The sequence below is a fragment of the Muntiacus reevesi genome, chromosome 4 (genome assembly GCF_963930625.1).
Source record: "Muntiacus reevesi chromosome 4, mMunRee1.1, whole genome shotgun sequence".
Lineage (NCBI taxonomy): Eukaryota > Metazoa > Chordata > Mammalia > Artiodactyla > Cervidae > Muntiacus > Muntiacus reevesi.
In genome coordinates, this window is record NC_089252.1 from 46,964,718 (window position 1) to 46,987,316 (window position 22,599).

The 22,599-nt window shown below is 43.8% G+C and overlaps 1 pseudogene; it reads left to right on the plus strand.

Annotated features, from left to right (window-relative positions):
• Positions 1-20,999: 20,999 nt before the first annotated feature.
• LOC136167676 (leucine-rich repeat-containing protein 28 pseudogene) lies at positions 21,000-22,025 on the plus strand (annotated as a pseudogene).
• The last annotated feature ends 574 nt before the right edge of the window (positions 22,026-22,599 follow it).

Here is a 22,599-nt window from a genome sequence, read left to right on the forward strand (position 1 = left end):
CGAGGGCTTGAAGATCCAAGAGATTTGTTGAGTATGTGTCTCCTCTTGTCCATGATTAGCCTACACATGATCTAAGATGCGTGAAAAAAAGGGATACTGCCTCTGTAACCAACAGAACCTGGAAGGCTGACTGAAAAAGTACATGGGATGTCAGTATTCGGGGCGAATGAGGCTTTGTACCAGATCAGAGCGGTGTTTTTGAGTTAAATGGTGAACCAGAGACTTCGGAGGCTTAGGAGCTCAAATAACATTTTAGGAAAACCACCACCCCAAAATATCCAGGAACCTTCCATAAAAATAGGTGTTAACTAAATTAGTCAGGGTTCTCCAGAGAAAAAGGACCAGTAAGATGTCTGTATCTAGCCAGATACAGATGTCTGTATCTAGCTTCTATCTAGATATCTATCTATCTATCATGCTAAGTTGCTTCAACCATGTCTGGCTCTTTACAACCCCATGGACTGTAGCCCATCAGGCTCCTCTGCCCATGGGATTCTCCAGGCAAGAATACTGGAGTGTGTAGCCATTCCCTTTCCCAGGGGATCTTCCCAACCCAGGAATTGAACCCAGATCCCCTACACTGCAGACAAATTCTTTACCATATGAATCACCAAGGAAGCCCTGTGTATGTATATATAAACACACATATATATTATTTTCAGGTTCTTTTCTGTTATAGAATATTGACTATAGCTCCCTTTGTTGTACAGTGCATGGATGCTAGGTGCATGCATGCTGAGTTGCTCCAGTTTTGTCCGACCCTTTGAGACCCCATGGACTCTAGTCCTCCAGGTTCCCCTGTCCATGGAATTCTCCAGGCAAGGATACTGGAGTGGGTTGCCATGTGCTCCTTCAGGGAGTCTTCCAGACCCAGGGATCAAACCTGCGTCTCTTATGTCCTGTGACTTCTTTACCTCTAGTGCCACCCAGGAAAGATTTATTTTAAGGAATTGGCTCGTGAAATTGTGGAGTCTGGTGAGTCCAAAATCTGCAGGGCAGGCCAGCAGGCTAGATAGCCAGGGAAGAGCTGCAGCCCAAAGACCATCTGTGGGCAGAATTTCTTCTTGCTCGGGTAGATGAGTTCCTGTTCTAGTAAGCAAGGCCTTCAACTGATTAGGTGAGACCCACCCACATAATGCAGAGTCACCTACTTCGCTCAAACTCCACCAGTTTAAATGCTTTTATTTAATTACTTTTTATTGGCTATACTGTGCTTCATTGCTGCATTGCTTCATTGCTTCACTGCTGTGGGCTTTCTCTAGTTGCAGTGAGAGGGCTTCTCACTGTGGTGGTTTCTCTTGTTGCAGCACATAGGCTCTAGAGCACAGGCTCAGTAGTTACCCTGGGGTATGTGGAGTCTTCCTGGACCAGGGATCAAACCCATGTCCCCTGCATTGGCAGCTAGATTCTTAAATCAGTGGACTACCAGGGAAGTCCCACCAATTCAAATGTTAATCTCATTTTAAAAACACACTTGCACAGAAACTTCTAGAGCAAAGTTTGACAAACTATCGGAACATTGTGCCCCAGCCAAGTTGGCACATAAAATTAATCATTGCAGACTGAAAATGCATGGCTGAGGCTACTGGTCTGTGGAAGGACTCTCTTGGCTGTAAAAGGCTTGGGAAGATGAGAGTAGTCTCTGATGAACTCCAGGTGACCTTGTGTTTAGGCTTTCACTGGGTGGGAGATAGGAGCACATTTCCCTCATCTGTCTTTTAAATGTCCCAGTTCATGTTCTTTCCTCTTGATTTAGGATGGCAACAGAAACCTGAGTTTGCTCAGTAAGTTGCCCATAAAGTTTCCATCTCTTTCCTGAGCTTGAAGGTACAGTGCTAATGAAGTCTTTGGAAACTGATTTTCTCTGCCAATATAACACATGGCCACCACTGAACAATAATTTTATGTGTATGTCCACCCCAACTGTGAACAATATGGTCAGTATTGTGAATTCGTGAATAGAAGCCCTGGCACTATTACTGCCCAGTGCCTCAGCTCCCAGGCGGGTGAAAATGAGCCCTTCTTTGGGGCAGATGTAGTGGAACAGTCTTAGCAATTCTACTCACAGGGCTGAGGGTGGAAATGTCATCGATAGGTGGCAACACAAAATGAACTGCTCTGAGGGGTTCTCATGACCTTATAACTCCTGAAACCAAGCTTGGAATAACTCTCCAGTGTTGCCTGAGGGCCCTGGGGAGCAGCATAGACAGTTTCATAAGGGGCAGGTTCCTGGCCAATGTCAATCAAAAAGTTTCCCGAGAAGTGTAAAAGCTGCTTGTGAGAGGTGCTTATGTAGTAAACATCCGATCACTTCAGGAGCCAGTCATGTGGCTAGGAGAACAGCATCAAGCTGATGGTTTCACCAAACGGTCATTTCAGTGACCACAGAGTTGGCTCTGAGCTGGGTCTCCTGAAATTCACCAGGCAGCGAGAGACCCACCAATCTCTCTCTCACCAACCCCTCCATCAAAGCCTATGCAAGAGGTGTGGTCTGGCCCCTGGGAAGTCCTCCTTTAAGGCTGGTGTGGAGGGCAGACCTGCCCCCTGTACCGATGGACAGTCCCATTTGATCAGGCATTCATGGGGCAGGGTTATATTTCAAGAATGACAGGGTGACCCGAGGACCAGGAGACGGTGGTTACATCATGCTCTGGAAATCAGAGGATGTACTGTGCACCCCTCATGCCCACCTGCCATTGTTATCCTCTTTACACCAGCGTTCACCATCTTGGAGTGCTACCCTCTGAAGGCTGTTTTTTCATGTGGAGGGCCCGAGAAAGGCGTCTGCCCCCTACACACAGCCAGGCCAAAGGCCCCATGCTTGCTTTGTAAATATTGACACAATTTACAGTTAGTCCACTAGTTCCTTGATTATGAACACTGATCAGACAAATTGACTACTGAAATCTGCCCAACAAAAGAAGGGGTTCAGGTATTTTTGGTCATGAAAAAGAACAGACTTAGCATCTGGTCCAGAGAAGGACACAAGGTTAGTGCCTTGATAACAGGAAAATGATATATCAGTCATGAAATAAAATTGCTTATTTGCTCTTGGGAAATAGCATAGTTTAAAGAGTTGATCCAGATCTATCTGGATGGGTTCTGTTCTGTTTGAATTTGATCTTTTGATTCTGTTCAATTACATGAATTGAATTGTTGGATAGCTGATATTTGGAAAGGAAAAAAAAATGAAAAGACAATCTGCTCTCCTTCCTTAAGGAGCTGCTAGAATTATAAGAGGTAGTGGACCACAGAGGACGAGTTAGTTGGATGGCATCACCGACTCAGTACATGAGTTTGTGCAAACTCTGGGAGATGGTGAAGAACAGGGAAGCCTGGCGCGCTGCAGTGCATGCGGCCACAAAGAGTCGGACATGACTTAGTGGCTGAACAACAGTGTGTTATGCGTGCGTGCTCACTCAGTCGTATCTGACTCTTTGTGACTCCATGGACTGTAGCCCGCCAGGCTCCTCTGTCCATGGGATTCTCCAGGCAAGAATACTGGAGTGGGTCGCCATTTCCTCCTCCACAGGATCTTCCTGACCCAAGGATCGAACCTGCGTCTCCTGAGGCTCTTGCATCGGCAAGCAGATTCTTTACAACTGAGCCCCCGGGAAGCCTGGTTGCTGTTATAGAAGTCATTAAAAGAAAGAGAGAGGGAGAGAAAGGGGAACATAGAGCTGAGTGATGCTTCATTGGAAAGATGAGTCTTGAGCTGGTCACTGGAAAACAGGGCTTGGCTGGAGGAAAAGCATGTGCGAGACTCCCTGGACTTAGCAAACGCTGCAAAAGCCAAAATGCGGAGGGGGATGAACAGGCCTGCGTGGGAAAGGGGGGCTGGGACTCAGGCCAGAATACCCAGAGTTGCGCAAGAATTTTATGGAGAAGCAGTAATGCTGAATGTTAAAAGTGGCATTGACACAAGAGTCCATAGTGATATAAATAAATGATCAAATAAATGAATAAACGCAGAAGAGACAAATCTTCCTTGTAGAAGTTCAAACAATATAGGTTAATATTCCCACCTTCAGGAGCAGGGAACTGAATCTACTCCTGCTCCTACCCCCTGTGTGGGCCAGACTTAGAGACCTCCTTCCAGAGGACAGATACAGAAAGAGGAAGTAGTTGCCTCCCACCGTGGGGAAATCTAGCAAATGCCATCTTTTTGTTTTTACTTAAGTAATTTAGCCGTGTGTTTTCTTAGTTGCGGCATGTGGGCTTAGATGTTCTGCAACATGTGGGATCCTAGCTCCCTGATCAGGGATCAAACCTGTGTCCCCTACACTGCAAGGCAGATTCTTAACCACTGGACCACCTGGGAAGTCCCTGGAAAACACCATCTTAATTAGGTTGTTAGGGTTGCTATCACTAGTGCTGTAGATGTCACATACCCCCTTCTATGAGTCAGGGTTCTCCAGAGAAACAGAACTGACAGGATACAGAGAGAGAGAGAGACATAAGACGAGGTCTATTACAGAAATGGGCTCATGTGGTTATGGAGGCGAGCAATCCCACAGTTTGCAGTCTGCAAGCTGGAGAATGGGGAAAGCTGGTGGTATAATTCAGTCTGAGTCTGAAGGCCTGAGAACTGGGAGGCAGATGGTGTGAGTCCCAGTCTGATTCCAAAAACTCAAAAACCACATGCGCTGATGCCTAAGAAAAGGAGAAGATGGACGTCACAGCTCAGGCAAAATGCAAATGCACCGCTCCTTCACCTTTGTGTCCCATTCGAGCCCTCAACAGACTGGTGATGCCTACCTGTGTTGGTGAGGACCAACTTGCTTTACTCACTGATTCAAACACTTATCTCATCTGGAAATATCTAGGAATAATGTTTTATCAGCTCTCGGAGCATCGCTGAGCCAAGTCAAGTTGAAGCAGAAAATTAGCCAAGGAATGCCACAGGTTGCCAGCAAACCACCAGAAGCTAGAGGAGAGGTGTGGCGCAGAACTTTCCCTCCTTCTCTCAGAAGGAACCAACCCTGCCGGTACCCTGATCTCAGACTTGCAGCTTCTAGAACCATAAGACAGTCACCCAGTTTGTGGGGCTTTGAAATGTCAGCTCTGGCCAACCAGTACGTCGAGAAAACAAAGCCACTGCGCTTTTCCACGTGAATCAGTAACTGGCCTGAATCTGCAATGACCAAAGCATCCAGAGAGAGTCCTACTGCTCTAAGAAAGCTCCGCAGTGAAGCCCCCCGTGGCAGCGCCTAGAGGGCACAGCGCCCCGTCCTCAGGAGGAGCCCCACAGAGAATCCCGGAGCGGGCGACAGGGCGATGTGTCTGAGGGAGCCTTCCTCTGTCCTGCCTCTGACTGCTTCACACCTTTGTTCTCTGGGACCTGTGCTGCCTGTAACCACAGCCTCTGCCTGCTTTGGGCTGTTTGTCTCTCTGGCAAAAACTGGGAAGAAAGAACATAGCTAAGTTATGAAAGAAAGAAAGTTTGGGTCTGTAAACCTGACTTGTCTGATCTTACCATGAATTAGTGGAGAGCTGACAATATCAACTGGGAGTCCTTTTGCATTTTTCCTGGAGGAAATGGGGCCACATTTGCTAGGCCGACTGCTTCAGCACTGTCTGTGGAAGCCTATTCCACCTCTCCTTCAATGAACCCCTACAGACATCACTCAGTTCTTTCCTCTGGGTCTCTCAGGCATCCAGTCACGTGCATTGTTGGTGTGAAAGCCTTCTAGAAAAAAACCAACCAAGTAGTCTTGGTCTATCTGGGCTGCTGTCACAGAACATCACAGACGAGGCGGCTTACCGAGGACAGAGGCTGAACGTCTGAGGTCAGCGAGCCAGCACAGTTGAGCTCTGGTCAGAACCTGGTGGCAGACTGCTGACTTCTGTGTCCTCACATGGTAGAATGGCTGAGAGAGCGGTCTGGGATCCCTTTTATAAGGGCACTAATCCCATTCACGAGGGCTCCGCCTTCATGATGTAATCGCCTCCTGAAGCCCCACCGGCTGATACTATCACATGAAGGGTTAGGATTTCAACATATGAATTTTCAGGGGACACAGACATTCAAACTATAACCATATGAGAGAGCAACCCCTCACCTCCAGGTACCAGAAGGAGATCCACTGAACCAGACTGGCCCAGGCTGAGATGGGGCTGCTCAGCAGACAGAAGCAGAAGGGCATTGGGGTAGGTTGGTGAGATCTACCAAAGGCCAGTCTTCACTTACAAATGTCATAGAGTGAAGGAAAAGCCACAAGACCTAGAGAAAAAGAGACTCGGGCAAAGGTGGGGACACTGAGGGATGAGAGCAATTGTGGTCATAAACCAAAGCAGCAATGGGCCAGGTGCTCAGGTGGTGGTCCCAAGTGAAGTTGATGGTGATCATGGTGACCATTAAACAGAGAACATCATGACTCCACTGATTTGGGGAGAAAGGGGATGGACAGTTACCCATGCTGTCCCTCACCTGGGGAAGGATAGAAATACATCTGATTTTGATGCATTAAGTACAGCTTCTAGGAAACACCAGAATCACCCAGGGTGTTTTAGCAAGATGATGCTTGGGTTGTGCCTCAACGCACTGACTCACTGAATCTCTGTGGAGTGAGTGAATGGGGTTGGGGTTATGGTATTCCTGCTACACAGGATGGTGTCCACGTGTCCACTGGCAGCTGTAGCTAAAGAACACGGTGATGGCTGATGCTTACAATAATGGTCTTAAATGATCAGGAACAGATAGTGCTCTGTGTTGATCCAGATTAGAGGAGGATAGGATGGCGACCTGTACATGGTACTTTACCATTGGCAAAGAGCTTCTGCATAATTGCCTCATTTCCTTCTCATTAAAATCTTGTAAGGTATAGATTATTATATCATTGCTTTGTAGAGGAAGTCACGCACCTTGCATAAGGTCGTAGACTAACAACTACTGTGTTTTCTGTTGCCAGATCTTTCTATAAAACCCTATCTGGAACTTCCCTGGTGGTCCAGTGGCTTAGACCCTATGTTCCCAATGCAGGGGGCCCTGGTTCAACCCCTGGTCTGGGAACTAGATCCCATATGCCAGAACTAAAATGTGGTGCAGGCAAATAAAGAAAGAAATATTAAAACAACAACAGCAAACAAACCATATCTGCAAACAAGTATCACTATAGAAAAGTCTGTATTAAAATCATATTTCCTCAAGGGTTTATTTATGCATTCACTCTATAGACACCACTGAAGGCGCACTGTAAGCTCCATAGTATATTAAATGCGGGGGCCACCCTCTCAGTTATCTGGTAGACCCAGTTAGCCTGACGGTCATTCCCCATATGCAACAGCTTCTCAATAGCTATAGCTACTGCAGTTTTACTGATAAAGTCTCCCTGGAAAGTGAGTGGAGGTCATTTTCCTCTTTCTAATCAAGCAGTGGCCTCCATATCATCTAGAATCTTCTAGTTCTGGTCTGTTCTCTCCAGCCCTGAACATAGCTCCTGACTGATCTACAGATTCACGGGGATGTGTTAACCTCTCAGATGCTGTCTTCACAGGGAAACCTGGCAGGGAATTTCCTCAGCTCTGATATTTACTTAGTCTGGAGAAGGCCTATTTATTTCCTACCTCTCAGAGCTCTAGGGGGAATCCCAGGAGTCTCAGATGAGGTTTTCCTTATGATGGCATTTGTATTTGGGTCAGATGATGAAATTACCAGGGAGAAGGGAACATGCCTAAAGCAACTACAAGTCAGTGAAGAAACTCATGATGTCTCTCACCTAGCGTCCAGGATGTGTTTCCAGTGTGCTGGGTTACAGCATACCTCCTTATCAGATCTCAGAACCACGAAATGTCTAAGCCAGAAGGGAATTCAGGGCTGATCAATTCTAGTTTTATCATTTCATTCTTGGGAAGATTGAAGCCTGGGGAGAGGAAAGACTTTCCCAAAGTGGTTTCAAGGCAGGACTAGGGTTAGAATTCAGATCTTCTCAAGGGTGGGTTCCATGTAGCTCACCTACACTGGGTCCCACCATCTCTACCCACCTGCTTGTTTGCTTAAACTCTGATGAGGTAAAATTATTTTCAGCAGGAGCCTTCAGATGGGAAAAGAGAGAAGAGCCAGTCTGGGCAAGCCCTACTGAGTCATCCTTGAGCTGAGTTGTCCCAGAATCATGCTCAAACCTTATCTGAAAAGTAACAATGTTGATTTCTATGGGATCAAAGAATAATAACCACTTGAAATTCAAAACCCACACATAAGACAGTGCTATGTGCTGGTTTGTGCCTGGATTCACCTTGTCAGCCATCCACTTCTGAGATGTGCATGTGTGTACAGATATTCACCATGTCCCAGGCTGGGGCAACCTTTATAAACCAGATGTGCAAATTCCTGGGCTGTTGACCTGATTAAAATTTTCCAGATGTAGGTGCCTCTCTTATTTGGAACCATCCAACAGAGCAGGAAGGCTGCCAGGCAGATAGTCAGAGGCTTACCCATAATCTCTGCCAGAGTCTACAATGTGCCGTTTAAAGCTAGTTATATAACCTCTCTGGGCCAGTGTTCTTCTCTATGCTGGGGCTTATGACACTTGTCTTATAGCGGTTGAGAGCAAGTGAGGACATGATGGAGAAATGTTTGGAAAAGAGTAAGTACCAGCAACCCAGATGGGTGGGTGGGTCTCGTGTTCATTTTGATGTTCTGTCCACTTCTTGATGATTAGTTCTGGGCAGAGATAAGACCTGATAGCTCTTGCCAAGAGTCACTTCTCAAATCAAAGGTTTGTTGTCTTTCCTGAAAGCTTTACAGCGTGGAGCACGATGGTCTGATTGGAACCTAGATCCCTAGGCACTGGAGCAAGTAGGTTAAAGATCAGAAACCACTGCCTGACAGACTCCAGGGCAGGACACTGGGGCAGCTTGGTCTCAGGTCCTGGCTCGTGCTGCTCCCCCTGGGAGGCTGGGAACCCCAGAGAAGACTGTGAGTTGGGAGGAAGGATTTCAAGAATGTAGGGTAAAATGTACCCCCAATGTGGGTCTCCTTCCTGACTTGATATACTTTGAAAATTCTCACTTACAAATGTGGTTCTTAGTGACAAGGATATATTGTACAGCATGAGGTAATAGAGTCATTATTTTTGTCAATTTAAAGAAATCCAAGTATAGTTAATTTATAATTTTATAAATTTCTGCTGTATAGCAAAGTGACTCAGTCATATGCATATTCTTTTCTATTATGGTTTATGACAGGGTATTGAATACAGTTCTCTGTGCTATGTAGTAGGACCTTATTTATCCATCCTATGTATAGAAGCTTATACCTGCTAAACCCAAGTGACCGCTAATCCCTCGCCCCCCCCCCCCAACCCCCTCCCTTGACAACCATCCGTCTGTTTTCTGTGTCCATGATTCTGTTTCTGTTTCATAGATAGGTTCATTTGTGTCATAGTTTAGATTCCACGTATAAGTGACATCATACGATGTTTGTCTTTCTGTTTCTGACTTCCTTCACCTAGTATGATAATCTCTAGTGGCGTCCATGTTGGTGCAAATAGCATTATTTCATTCTTTTTTTACGTAGAGCCATTATTTTGTAATAACTTCAAATAGATGGTGATCTATCAAAATATTGAGTCTCTGTGATACACACATGAAATTAATATACCACTGTAAATCAACCTTACTTTAATTTTCGAAAAACACTATACTATGTTAAAAGCAACGTGGTTCTTGGGTCCCATTAAAGCTTGAATCTCCTTGGAAGCCATAAGCCCAGACACTAGTATGAGTCACATACATTTCAAGTTAATGAGTTTGTCAGTTCCTTTTTGGAGTAAGAGATTAACAGCTGGGGAGAAGAGAAAGGAGGTAGGAAGAGCTAGTAAGAGAAAGGGGAGAGAGAGGAAAGGGTTGGGGTATGAAATTTTGACCAAGGACAGAATTGTGCTCTTGTTAAAGGTTAGTAAGTTTCTGGCCTGAAATAAAGCTTGGTGGTAACTTATGACTTGAAAATGGTCACGCTCTCCTGTCTCCTTTGGATCCAACAATTTAAAGTTGACCAAATTTATTTTGTTATTTTGCTGTGTCCATTAATTTGATTTCCAAGATACACTCTTATCCATTTTGAGGAAACATCAAATTCCTTTTCTCCTACTAAATTCTCTGTGTATTTAGTGCATGCGTGGTAGTTTTAGAAAGTGTGATAGCATGTTGATTGATGTTATCACGCATTCTGAATTAATTCCCAAATGTTTTTCTCCTTGAGATTCTTGTTTCATTACATAATATCTATTCTATTATAATTTTAAGGTGATACTGATGATGGTAATGGTGAATATGACAGTGCTTTAATTAACAAGTTCCTAATTAACTTTTCTTGAACAAGTTTTTTTAGAAAAAATATTTATTTTTTTGTTTTGGCTGTGTTATGCAACTGGCAGTGAAAGTGCCAAGTCCTAACCACTGGATTGCCAGGGAATTCCCGAAAGGCTTCCCCCCCCACCCTCCATTTTTGGCTGTGCTATGTAGCTTGTCCGGATATTGGTTGTTTGAGGAGAAAGATTGCTTGTGGACACGTGTACGCTAAACACTCACTACTAACCTAAGGGACTATTAATGAAATTCAAAAATATTTAAAAATATAAAATATATATAAATATAAATAAATATAAAATATTAAAATATTAAAAAATTTAAAAACCATCCATATATTCACCCGTCCATCCATTAGTCAGTCCCTTGTCAATATATCCATCCATCCATCTGAGATCCAGAAGATATATATTTGTTAAGCACCTACTGAGTGTACCCAGCACTTCTGTAGCCACAATGGAACCACCAGGGTCAGTTCAATACTGGTTGTTCCCACATGACCCAGAGGCCTTACTAGATGGTCATTTACCCACAGGCTGTGGACTCCGGTTCTTGTGAACTTCAATAGTTACTAGGCTGACCCTGGATAAAATTGTGAAATGACAGGTTCAGAATATTTAGATTCTGGTCATTGGCTCAACTCCAGGAAGAGATGTATGGGCAGAGAGCAAAATATAATCAGGATATAACCAAGCCTCTTCTAGAAAGACTTGGTCATGGAAGGCTTGGTCACGTTAGGCAGGAGGAGAGCTGGCTCCACACCTAGACTGATGCCTGCAGTTAAAGCACCAGGGGCGTGAATTTGGAAAGATAAACAGGAAATACCCTTTTGTTTCTAAGATGTGTCTGTGGAGTAAGATTCAGGGTCAGACACAGAGGTTTCACATCATTTCACCAATTAGTCATAGCAAAAATCTCAACCAAATAAGTAGGGGACACAAAAGGAGGAAAATACAAATTTAGGTCCCTGCTCATGAGACATCTAAGATCTTACTGAGGTGCTCCATTTTTATAGAGGGAATGATGCAAGGCAGGATAGAGTCAAGTATGCCGAGTGTATGCAGACAGCAATGCTAGAAACTTCATTTATCATCGCTTGGGGAGAATGACATACTTTGGGACAAACTTTACAAAGTTTATTCTACTGAGAAACACGCAAAATCTAAATGAGGAAAATATAAAGATACTCTTGAAAAACAAATGTAGACTTTAACAAATGGAAAGACATTTGTTGTTGTTGAATAGGCTAACAACGTTATAAAAGTTACGTCAGTTCTTCTTTTTTGTTACTTTTTAAAATTTAGTGAAACCACAACAAAAACACCAACAAACTCTTTATGGAATTAGACAAGTTGATAAGTAAAATTCATATAGAAAAAGAAGCATACAAGAGCAAACAGGGAAACATTAAAAAGAAAAACTCCTGAGGGAAGTAGCTCCAATGGGCATTAAAACATATCACAAAGTGGCCGTAATGAAAACATCATGGTATTGGTGCTGGAACAGACAAAAAGATTAGTGAAAGAGGATAAAACAGACCCAAATACTCATGGAAATTTAGTATATGAGAGAGGTAGTGTCTCAAATTACTAGAGCAAAGTTGATATTTTCTAATAAATGGTGCTGAAACAACTGGAAAAAGATAAAATTAGATCTATACCTTACCCCATATGCGAGAGCAAATTCCAAATAGATTAGCAATCTAAACCATAAAAGTACTGGAGGAAAAAAATGGATGAATTCCTCTTAACCTCAGTTAAGAGGTTAACTCAGTTAACTCTGCCTCAAAGCCCAGTCACAACAAAAGAAAACACGGATCAATTTGACTAAATTGAAACAAATCAAGTGAACAAAAAACCCGGTCAAGCACAAGGCAAAAAATTATCATGAACAGCTGTAAAAATAACTAATAGGGGGAGAAAATATTTGCACCATATACTATAGACAACAGGTCAATGTTCCTAATTCCTGTGTGTGCTTGTGTGCTAAGCCACTTCAGTCGTGTCTGACTCTTTGTGACGCTGGACTGTAGCCTGCCAGGCTCCTCTGTCCATTGGATTCTATAAGCAAGAAATCTGGAGGGGGTTGCTATGCCCTCCTTCAGGGAATCTTCCCGACCCAGGGATCAAACCCAAGTCTCTTATGTCTCTAGCGTTGGCGGGTGGGTTTTTTTTTTTTTGCCACTAGCACCATCTGGGAATCCCTCCTAATACTTGAAGAATTCCTAAGGAACAAAGAACCAAAAATCTTTACAAAATTAGGGAAAAGTTGCAAATATATATATGCAAATGCTATACTCTAGCTAGCAAATTTGTTTTCCATGGAGTATGAAATAGCAATCCTGAAACTATTTTAAGGCTGTACTAAGATTGAACAAACAAGTGAAACTATTGTGGATAATGAAAGACACTTTCGTTTCGTTGATGATTTTTTACTGCTCAAGAAGAGTAATAAATAAGGAAAGGTGGAAGGTTAGCATGAAATACACACACACATCGAAGGATTCAGAAATGTGTGTGTGTGGTTTTCTAGGTCTGTCTGCTGAGAGGCCCTAGGAGAAAAGATACCTCCTTAGCAGTGAGTACACCAGAAGTCCAGGTCTTAGTTTCTAAACACCATTCTCAAATAAAAGAAACCAGAACTCATTGCAGAAATGGTTGATTCCAGGGATGGGGCTTAAAAAAAAAAAAAAGAAAATTAGCCTGAAACATCTTACGGTGCCAGGAAGTAAAGAAGTACTAAAAACAAAATTTAGGACATCAAAGGACATAAGTGCCAACCTGAAGGTGTTCCTAACGCCAAAGGTGGAAGAAGTTTAGTAATCATGTAAATAATGATAGTAATCTACTATAACCCATGGAATAAAATGAATATCCTTTAGTTCATACTGCTATAAATAAATAACTAAATAAAATATTGGAGAAGGGACAGTTCTGTCCTACAGAATTCCAGTCAATAAACGTAGAGAGAATGACGCAAACAGAAGCTTGGCTTTGGGCAAAATCACACTCAGAGCTGTTAGAAGCAAGAAAAGAACTGCTGATGGCTGCTAAAATCAGTGAGCAAAAGTATGAGGACAAACACACTGTTTGCAGAGCCTCAAACTATCTTCTGATAAGGTATTCATTAATTACAGAGGAAAAAATGGTAAGTTTACACCGGAGCAACTTACCATCTGAACCAAGTGGCCAGGATTAACGTTACCAGTGATAACACGTCCTGACATCACGCGCCCCTGATGTGACGCACGAGAAAGGCGTGACATCATTTCTGCGGCATCCTTGCCAAAACGCATAATCTCAATCTGTTCACAAGACAGTATCAGACAAACCCTCAAACTGACAAACTTTCACAAGCCAGAAGAGGCTAAGCAAACGTGAAGACTAAACACAGTGTGGAATTCTGGATTGGATCCTGGACAGGGAAAAGGACATCAGTGGGAGAACTTCTGAAATGCCACCAAGATCTATAGTTTAGTTAATAGGGCTGTATTAGTGTTAATGTCCTGCTTTTGATAATTTGAATGTTTGTGTCATGTAAAATTTAACATCAGGGGAAGTTGGGTGACCAATATATGGACTTTTATATTATTTTCACAATTTTTTCATAATCTAAAATTGCTTAAATTTTTAAGACTACCTGTGTATTTCCTGTGTCAAAGATCCAAAGTCAGATAAACACAAATCCCCCGTGGCTTCTCAAGCTCCTCTGAGCTGAATTACTGCACACAGTTCATTTTTGTATTATTTGTCCAGGTTGCACCCTCTATGTACTCAACCCTAGAAGATGTAAGTCAAAATGCAATCTTGTGTTAAACATTTTCACTTCTCAGCAATGAAAAAACTCTAAAGGAAAGCAAAATTAAAAGTCTGGGAGCAAAAATAAAAGTGCCTATTGGTTTAACTTCTTTGATGTGTGTGCTCTGTCACTTCAGTCGTGTCCAGCTCTTTGGGGCCCCAGGACTCTTTGCGGCCCTATGAACGGTAGCCCGTCAGGCTCCTCTGTCCAAGGGATCTCCCAGGCAAGAATACTGGAGTGATCTTCCCGACTCAGGGATCAAACTCACATCTCCTGCCAATGCAATTTCTTCAGAGATCAATACAGAGAAATTGCTTCTGCATTCCAAGGCCCCGGTGCCTAAGAAAGCTAAAGGCATTGGAATGAGACGAAATGAATCCTGTCTGAGTCATCTGAATCAACTTGGTTTCCCAAAACCTCTTGTGTAACTGCCCCCTGCTTCCTGATATTCTAGTAAATAATTACTCCTCCTGACCCCCACCCCCCGTAAATCTGCTCTCCATATCAAACGGGAAGCAGCTTTGTTATAATTAGTTGGCTGTAGCTAGAGTGGGGGCTAAAGTGAGGGAAAAGCTGGTGAGAGGGAGGAATGGTAGGGACAGAAGACCAGAAGGACCTTGGATGAAAGCTAGGGGAGTCTGTACCAACTCACAGGAGCCTGGCAGGGTTCCTTCTGTCTTCTGCAGAGGTTCTGTGTGAGGGAGGTATGGTGGGGGTGGTGATGAAGTGTTGGGGGAACGGGAAGAGAGGCCTGCTACAAGCTGGCTAACGCTCTCTTTGAGGGATACAGAGGTTAGGGAGCGCACGAGCCTTTTCAGGAGCATGGTCAGAATTACATACCCCTTTGCTAGTGGCCCTGTGGCCACACAAACAGAGGCTGTCAGTGTCCTATCTGGGGTGGGGACCTCTAGGAAACTGACCAGGAACTCCACTGGGAAAAAAATGCCAGTGGCTGGACCATTAAATGGGCTCCAACCTGAGGATCACCTCTGATTTGCTCCTGCAGGCAGGCGCATCCCCAAGTTCATCTCCTAAGACAAGTCAGGTCCACCAGCCTTGGGCCCAGACACTCCAGGTCGCACACTGCAAGGTTCATCAGAGGCCCTGAAAGTCCACCTTCTGGCTTTGTTCCAGTGGATTAGTGGTGAGTGGATGTATGATGGGTGATTGATACTTTTAGGCTTATGAAGTGGCTGTGTTACCTCTTCTCCTAATAGATCAGTTTCAGTGGGAGCAGGCGTCAAGGAGGTCAGATGAGCAGAGGCACTGTCCAGAGTGTGCATCCAGGGTGGACACTGGCACCTGGACAGCCTGCAGGCAACAGGGCTTCAAGAATGAGCTGGGCCTCCCTGGACAGGATGCAGAAAAGCACAAGTTCGGCCCAGGGCTGTGGTCAGACTTTGGCAGCATCTCCCAGGGGGAGGCTTCTTTGGGGGCTGTGGAATGGTCAGGCAGAGCCAGAGCTTCCATCTGGGCAAATGCAGGAGAAAAGCGTTTCCACTACAGGGGAGACTCAGGCTTCTGGGATTGGCCTGGGGCACGGGCTGCCAGATTATGGCTCTGGGCCTCTTCTGGCTCACTGCCTGGATTGTAAATAAAGTTTTATTGGAACATAGCCATGCTGTGTCCAGGTTTTGTTGTATTGTCTATGGCTACTTTCATGCTTAAATGGCAGAGGGATTAGCTGTGACAGAGGTCATATGGCCTGCAGAAGATACGTATTGTATTGTACACCCTGGTCTAGGGCATATTGGGTTCTGTCTGTGCTTTCTAAAAAGATAAAATCTCCTCTCAAAAATAAATGTTTTGGGACTTCCCTGGTGGTCCATGGTCCACTTCCAACGCAGGGAGTGTGAGTTCAGTCCCCAGTGGGAAACTAAGACCCCACATGCTTTACAGCCAAAAAGCCAAAACATAAAAAAAAAAGTCAAAACAAAAAAAACCATATATCTTTCCTTTTCTCCTTTGCCTTTTGCTTCTCTTCTTTTCACAGCTATTTGTAAGTCCTCCTCAGACAACTGTTTTGCCTTTTAGCATTTCTTTTTCTTGGGGATGGTCTTGATCACTGCCTACTGTACAATGTCACAAACCTCCATTCATAGTTCTTCAGGTATTCTGTCTATCAGATCTAATCTCTTGAATCTACTTGTCATTTCCACTGTATGATCGTAAGGGATTTGATTTAGGTCATACCTGAATGGTCTAGTGGTTTTCCCTACTTTCTTCAGTGAATGTTTATTGATGAATAAATGAATGAAAAAAATGAATGAATGTGTGGATAAATACATAATCGAAATCTTCTAGGGAAATCCACAAAAAGATGGTGTGTGTTTGTGTATTAAAGGAAGGTGCTACAAACTCACACTTCTGTCCTGGGGTGGGGAGTGCTTCTGAGCAGAAGCGTCAGTCTTGTTTCCAGTAGCTCCATCCCCATCATGGATTTTCCATACACATTCCTCCGCCCCCAATCCCCACACACAGGGCCAAGGCCTAAATTCCCCAACACTGGGAGAGCCTCCACCCCTGCCCTGGTTCTGAGCCCAGATTCCAAGTTGTTAGGACTCCATGCTCTGTTGTGGGGGCAGTGAAAAGCTCAGAAGAAAGCCTTCTGCATTTCTTCAGCCAGTGGTCTTTTCCCCAAGACCTGCTTCCTCCTGAGTCCACATACGAAGCGCACTACCAACCATGCCATTCTCTCTCCTCACCCTGAACACCTCTGTCATTCCCCAGCTCAGACCTTAAAGCTCGTCCGAGCGCTGGCTAAGGACGCAGGTGGTCTGCCTCCTCCCCAGCTTCCCCCTAATCTCACAATCACACCCCGTGATCTCAGAAGGCAGCACAGAGCAGGCAGTGAGGCAGGATCAGAGGAAACCCCCGCGCCTGCCCGAGTCCTCTCCAAACCTCAGCTGTAAATGGGAAGAGCAGTCACTTACCTCATGGGATTACAAGAATCAAACCGCCAAACAATAAATGCCAGAGAGGGTGTGAGGAAAAGGGAATTAACTGTTCTACGCCGTTGGTGGGAATGTGAACTGGTGGAGCCACCCTGGAAACAGCATGGAGATTCTTTAAAAGACTAGAACTACTAAGTGATCCGGCAACCCCACTTTTGGACATATATTCAGAGAAAATCTAATTCAAAAAGATACATACACCCCAGTGCCCTCAGCAGTGCTATTTACAAGAGGCGGGGCATGGAAGCAACCTAAAGGTCCACTGGCAGATGAATGGATAAAGAAGATGCAGTAAATATACACAATGAACTCAGCCATAAAAAGCGTGAAATAACGCCGTTTGCAGCAACGTGGATGTACCTAGAGATGATCATATTAAGTGAAGGAAAGTCAGACAGGAAAGACAAATATCTTATGATATCGCTTGTATGTGGAATCTAAAAAAAAATGATGCAAATGAACTTATTTACTAAACAGAAACAGATTCATTAGACATAGAAAACAGACTTATGGAATGAAAGGGGAAAGGGGGAGGGAGGAATAAATTAGGAGTTTGGGATTAATAGACGCACACTAGTATATATAAAATAGATAAACAACAAGGATCTACTATATAGCACAGGGAGCTATATTCAAGGTCTTGTAATAACCTATAATGGAAAAGAATCTGAAAAAGAAAACACACACATGTATGTATGTATGTATAACCGAATCACTTTGCTACACACCTGAAACACTATGGATCAGTCATACTTCAATTTTTTTTAATGGAGAAAAACTTTAACTAAAGAACCAAATGGCAATTTACTATATGAAAAAATGATTACCATTCAGTCCATAAACTGAGTGAGCAAAATGATATATTTTCTTTTCCTTTAAAAAAAGTAACTCAACTCTGTCTTCCAGTTTCTGCCCTAGATGTGGCAACCTGGAAAGCATATTACTCCCACCACTGCAAAGATTTTTTTTTTTTTAAGCTGGAAAAATGACAAGTTGACAACTTTTATTGAACCCATGGGAGAACTGAGGACAACCAACTAGAATGAAATCCAAGAGGAAACAAGTGCCCACCGGGAGAGACAAGGAGTGAGCATCGGCCGACACAGCTAGACTGCAGCAAGAATTCAGTCGGAAGGCTTAAGAGACTAGTAAAGACAGAAAGTGTGAAGCCCAAGGGGGGGGTTTTTTTCTCTACAGGCCACAAGGTTAGGGAGAGTCCTTGAGGAAGCACTTCTTGTGATCCAGGCCCAGGGGAAGTGAGCATCTGCCACCACAGGAGGGACGCTACCCGCCCCCCCCAGCCCTCACCCCGGTCCAGGTGTTTCTCCCCAGCCCACACTGTGGGACTAAAGCCTTAATCCGTAGGGTAAAGGGCAGCGATACCATAGCCATGGGAGGCATTATATAAGGGTGCACAATTTATAAACAATTTGAAGATGAATAAAATAACATACCTTTCGTTCATACACAAATTAATGCAGTGTTCTGAGTACCACCGTACGCATGCATTTAGATTGCAAATGAACTCAGCTTCAGCACTTCTGTCACAGCCTAAGAAAGTGAGAGACGCATTATGTGGCTAGGTTGATATTAATAGCAGTGACCTCCAGAACTGTCCCTCCCCGAGAACACACACGACACAAGAAGTGACTACACAATGGTTTTGCTCACATCTTAATGTGTAACAATCCCATTATTGGGCATATGCTGTAAGAAAACCATAATAAAAAGAGATGCATGTACCCAAATTTTCATCACAGCACTATTTACAATAGCTAGGACATGGAAGCAACCTAGATGTCCATCAACGGGTGAATGGATAAAGAAGTTGTGGTACATATATACAATGGAATATTACTCGACCATAAAAAGGAACACATTTGAGTCAGTCCTAATGAGGCAGATGAACCTAGAGCCTGTTATATAAAGTAAGTCGGAAAGAGAAAAACAAATATTGTATATTAATGTATATATATGAAATCTAGAAAGATGGTACTGATGAATCTATTTTCAGGGCATCAGTGGAGACACAGACATAAGAACAAAGTTGTCAACACAGTGGGGGAAAGAGAAGTTGGGACAATTGAGAGAGAAGCATGGAAACTTACACAGGACCGTGTGTAAAATAGATAGCCAGTGGGAACTTTGCTGTATGATGCAGGCAGCTCAACTCAGGTGCTCTGTGACAACCCAGAGGGATGGGATGGGGTGGGAGATGAGAGGGAGGGTCAAGAGGGAGAACCTCCCGTAGGTATTCATGTATACCTATGGCTAACTCACATTGATATATGGCAGAAATCAACACATTATTTAAAGCAATTATCCTTCAACTAAAAATAAATTAATTTAGGTTCAAGAGGGAGGGGACATATGTATACCTATGGCTGATTCATGTTGATATTTGACAGAAAACAACAAAATTCTGTCAAGCAATTATCCTTCAATTAAAAAAAAGAAAAGAAAAAATTAATTAATTTTAAAAATATAGAAATAACTATAGAAAAGAGGATCTCCTTTGCTACAAAAGGGACTATATTTCTGTAATTCCACTTGACTTTCCAATATTAATTCCACATTAATATTACTATACCATTTTTTGATCAGCATTTGCATGGTATATTTTTCCCATTTCATTCTCTTCAACTCGTCTGAATGAATTTGCTTCAGCACAGTGTCTTGGTTATAGCATGTAGCTGAATTTTCTTTTCTTTTTTTCATTCAGTGTGATAAATACATCTTTAAATAAGTGACTCATATCCACTATATTTATTGCAAACAATCTTATTTTTGCTTTCTATTTGCCATGAATTTTCCCTTTTTCTTTCTTCCTTTCCCTTTGTCAATGATATATGTTGAGTTGGGATAGAACTGTATAGATCTCCACCACCTGCCCCTCTTTTTATTACTCTACTATTTGGGAGCTATTGGTTCTACTACTAATCATGTAATGATTTGCATTTAAATCTTAATGTCATATGAATCCCCTGAGGCAGGTGAGATGTCTCATGCTCAAAGGTATTCAGACTTGGTTAGGAGCCCAGTGAAACTCCCTGGGAAGTGCTTACTGGCTCTGAGTAGCCCACTTGGTGTGATGAATATACTCCTAAGTCAACCATTGCCGTGGGGACGGGAGTGGTGGGGCAGTGGTACTCTCCTTGGTCATGCCCGTGTCATGGACCAACCTGGTAGTCAGGGGGAGGGATTAGACTCACCCAAACAACAGAGAGAATTCATGAGAAAGGGGTGTTACTGACAAAAGAAGGGGGACTAGAGGTCCGCCCAGGAGGATCCATCCTAAATGTGTATATAAACAACAGAACTTCAAAATATATGATAGAACTGGTAGAAGAGGAGAGGTAGACAAATCCACAGTTGGGTAGAAAGTTCACAACTTTGTTTTATTTTTCTCTGCAACACTGGAAAACTGGAGTATAATTAACTTTCTCTCGCATCCGTGAAAAATTGGAAGATTAATAGCTCCTTGTGCTCAAGGGAAGGAAATTATCTTTTTCCCATTCCATTATTCTGATTTAGAGTTTAATGGGCCATAGAAATGGTTGCAAAAGGAAAAGAGAAACAGAAAGTAGCTTTAAGATTGAGCAACGAAGGGAGGGATTTCACCCAGAGGAAGAGAGGTCAAAGATGGGAGTGGAAGTGAGTCTAAGAGTGGAGCCACACACCACTGACAGGCAGCGCTGGGAGGTGATGAAGCCTCACCTGACTTCCAGTGTGGACTCACTGCGGGAAAGCTTGGCATGAGAATCAGTGGGGTAGGGGGACCTAATGAACAGTCCTCTACTTAGCCTAAGAAGTGGCAAGTTTAGTTCTCCTCTTCCAAAGATACAGATATTTCACTGGAATTGTACTTAACCTATATAAACTTGAGAAAAACATTAGCTTCCCTGGTAGGTCAGCTGGTAAAGAATCCGCCTGCAGCTCAGGAGCTCTGGCTCTGCTGGCGGAGAAATGGACCAATTTTGACAAGATGTAGTACTGCAGCGTGCCTGATGGAATATGTTCAGCCATGGCATCCGAACTTTGTAAGACGATCTCTGTGGCAAGGCTGGAAAAGCACAAGAATTTGTTCTTAAATTACAGGAATCTGCAGCATTTCCCACTGGAGTTACTGAAAGATGAGGGAGTATAGTACTTGGAGAGACTCTACATGAAAAGGAACTCCCTTACAACCTTGCCAGAAAACCTTGCTCAGAAGCTTCCAAACCTTGTGGGACTGTATCTTCACTCAAATAACATAGTTGTGGTTCCGGAAGCCATTGGGTCCCTTGTAAAACTACAATGTTTGAATCTTAGTGACAATGCCTTAGAAATCGTTTGCCCAGAAATTGGTCGTCTGAGAGCTTTACATCATCTTCGAATAGCTAATAACCAACTGCAATTCCTACCTCCAGTACCTCACTGTGGACCGAAATCGTCTATGGTGTGTGCCGCGCCTCCTCTGCCAGCTGCCCAGCCTCAATGAGCTCTCCATGGCTGGAAACCGTCTTGCATTTCTGCCACTTGATTTAGGTCGATCTTGAGAACTTCAATACATGTACGTGGATAACAGCATTCATCTGAAAGGCTTGCCATCCTTTCTGTACAACAAAGTCATTGGGTGCAGTGGGGCAACTAACCGTTCTCCTCCCTGCTGAGGTGAAGGCCATAGGGACAGAGAAGGATCACGTCCTGCCTCTGCAGGAGCTGGCCACGCGGACTCTGCGTCACACCTACCACGCTTCTCTGAAAGATCTGGACGTTCTGTCTCCAGTCCCGTTGCCCAGAGGTCTCCCGGAGCTGCTGCACTGTCACCGGTGCAGCGAGCCCATGTTTACGGTCGTCTACCCCAAGCTCTTTCCCTTGAGAGAGACGCCAGTGGCAGGGCTGCACCAGGGGAGGACAACTGTGAGTTTTGCGGCTTACTGCTGCTCCACACAGTGTCTGCAGACTTTTGACCTACTGAGTTGATAAACACTCAGGAGCCTCAGGAGCGGTGCCAGCTTGACACTGCAGTTGCCTGCGTATCGCATATTGTGCGGCAGAGGGGTGGGGAGTCCAGCCAGGCCCAGCAGCCCTTGAGTCCTGCCACACTCGGAGACTGCAGGACTCTGAAACGTCACGATCAAGCGTCAGAACTGGAATGCCTTCACCCTTCCCCCAAGTTGGAATATATCCTCCCCCAACTTAAGAACCCTTGGTCGTTTCTGCTTTTCTTTTTATGTGAGTGTGTCTTATATGAAGATTATTTAGTTTTGATATGCCTCCCCAAATTTAATTTAGAGCAAGTTTCAACTCTCTGAAGAACTATAATTTGATAATATAACCAAATTAACTTTTGACCATTAAAAAAAAAAGAATCTGCCTGCAATGTAGAAGACTCCAGTCTGATTCTTGGAATGGGAAGATCCGCTGGAGAAGGAGTAGGCTACCCACCCGTATGGTCCACGGGTCGCAAGAGTTGGACACAACTGAGTGACTTTCACTTCACTTTTATAGACACTAGAAATAAAGGAATACAGTAATTAGTTACTTAATGTTCAGG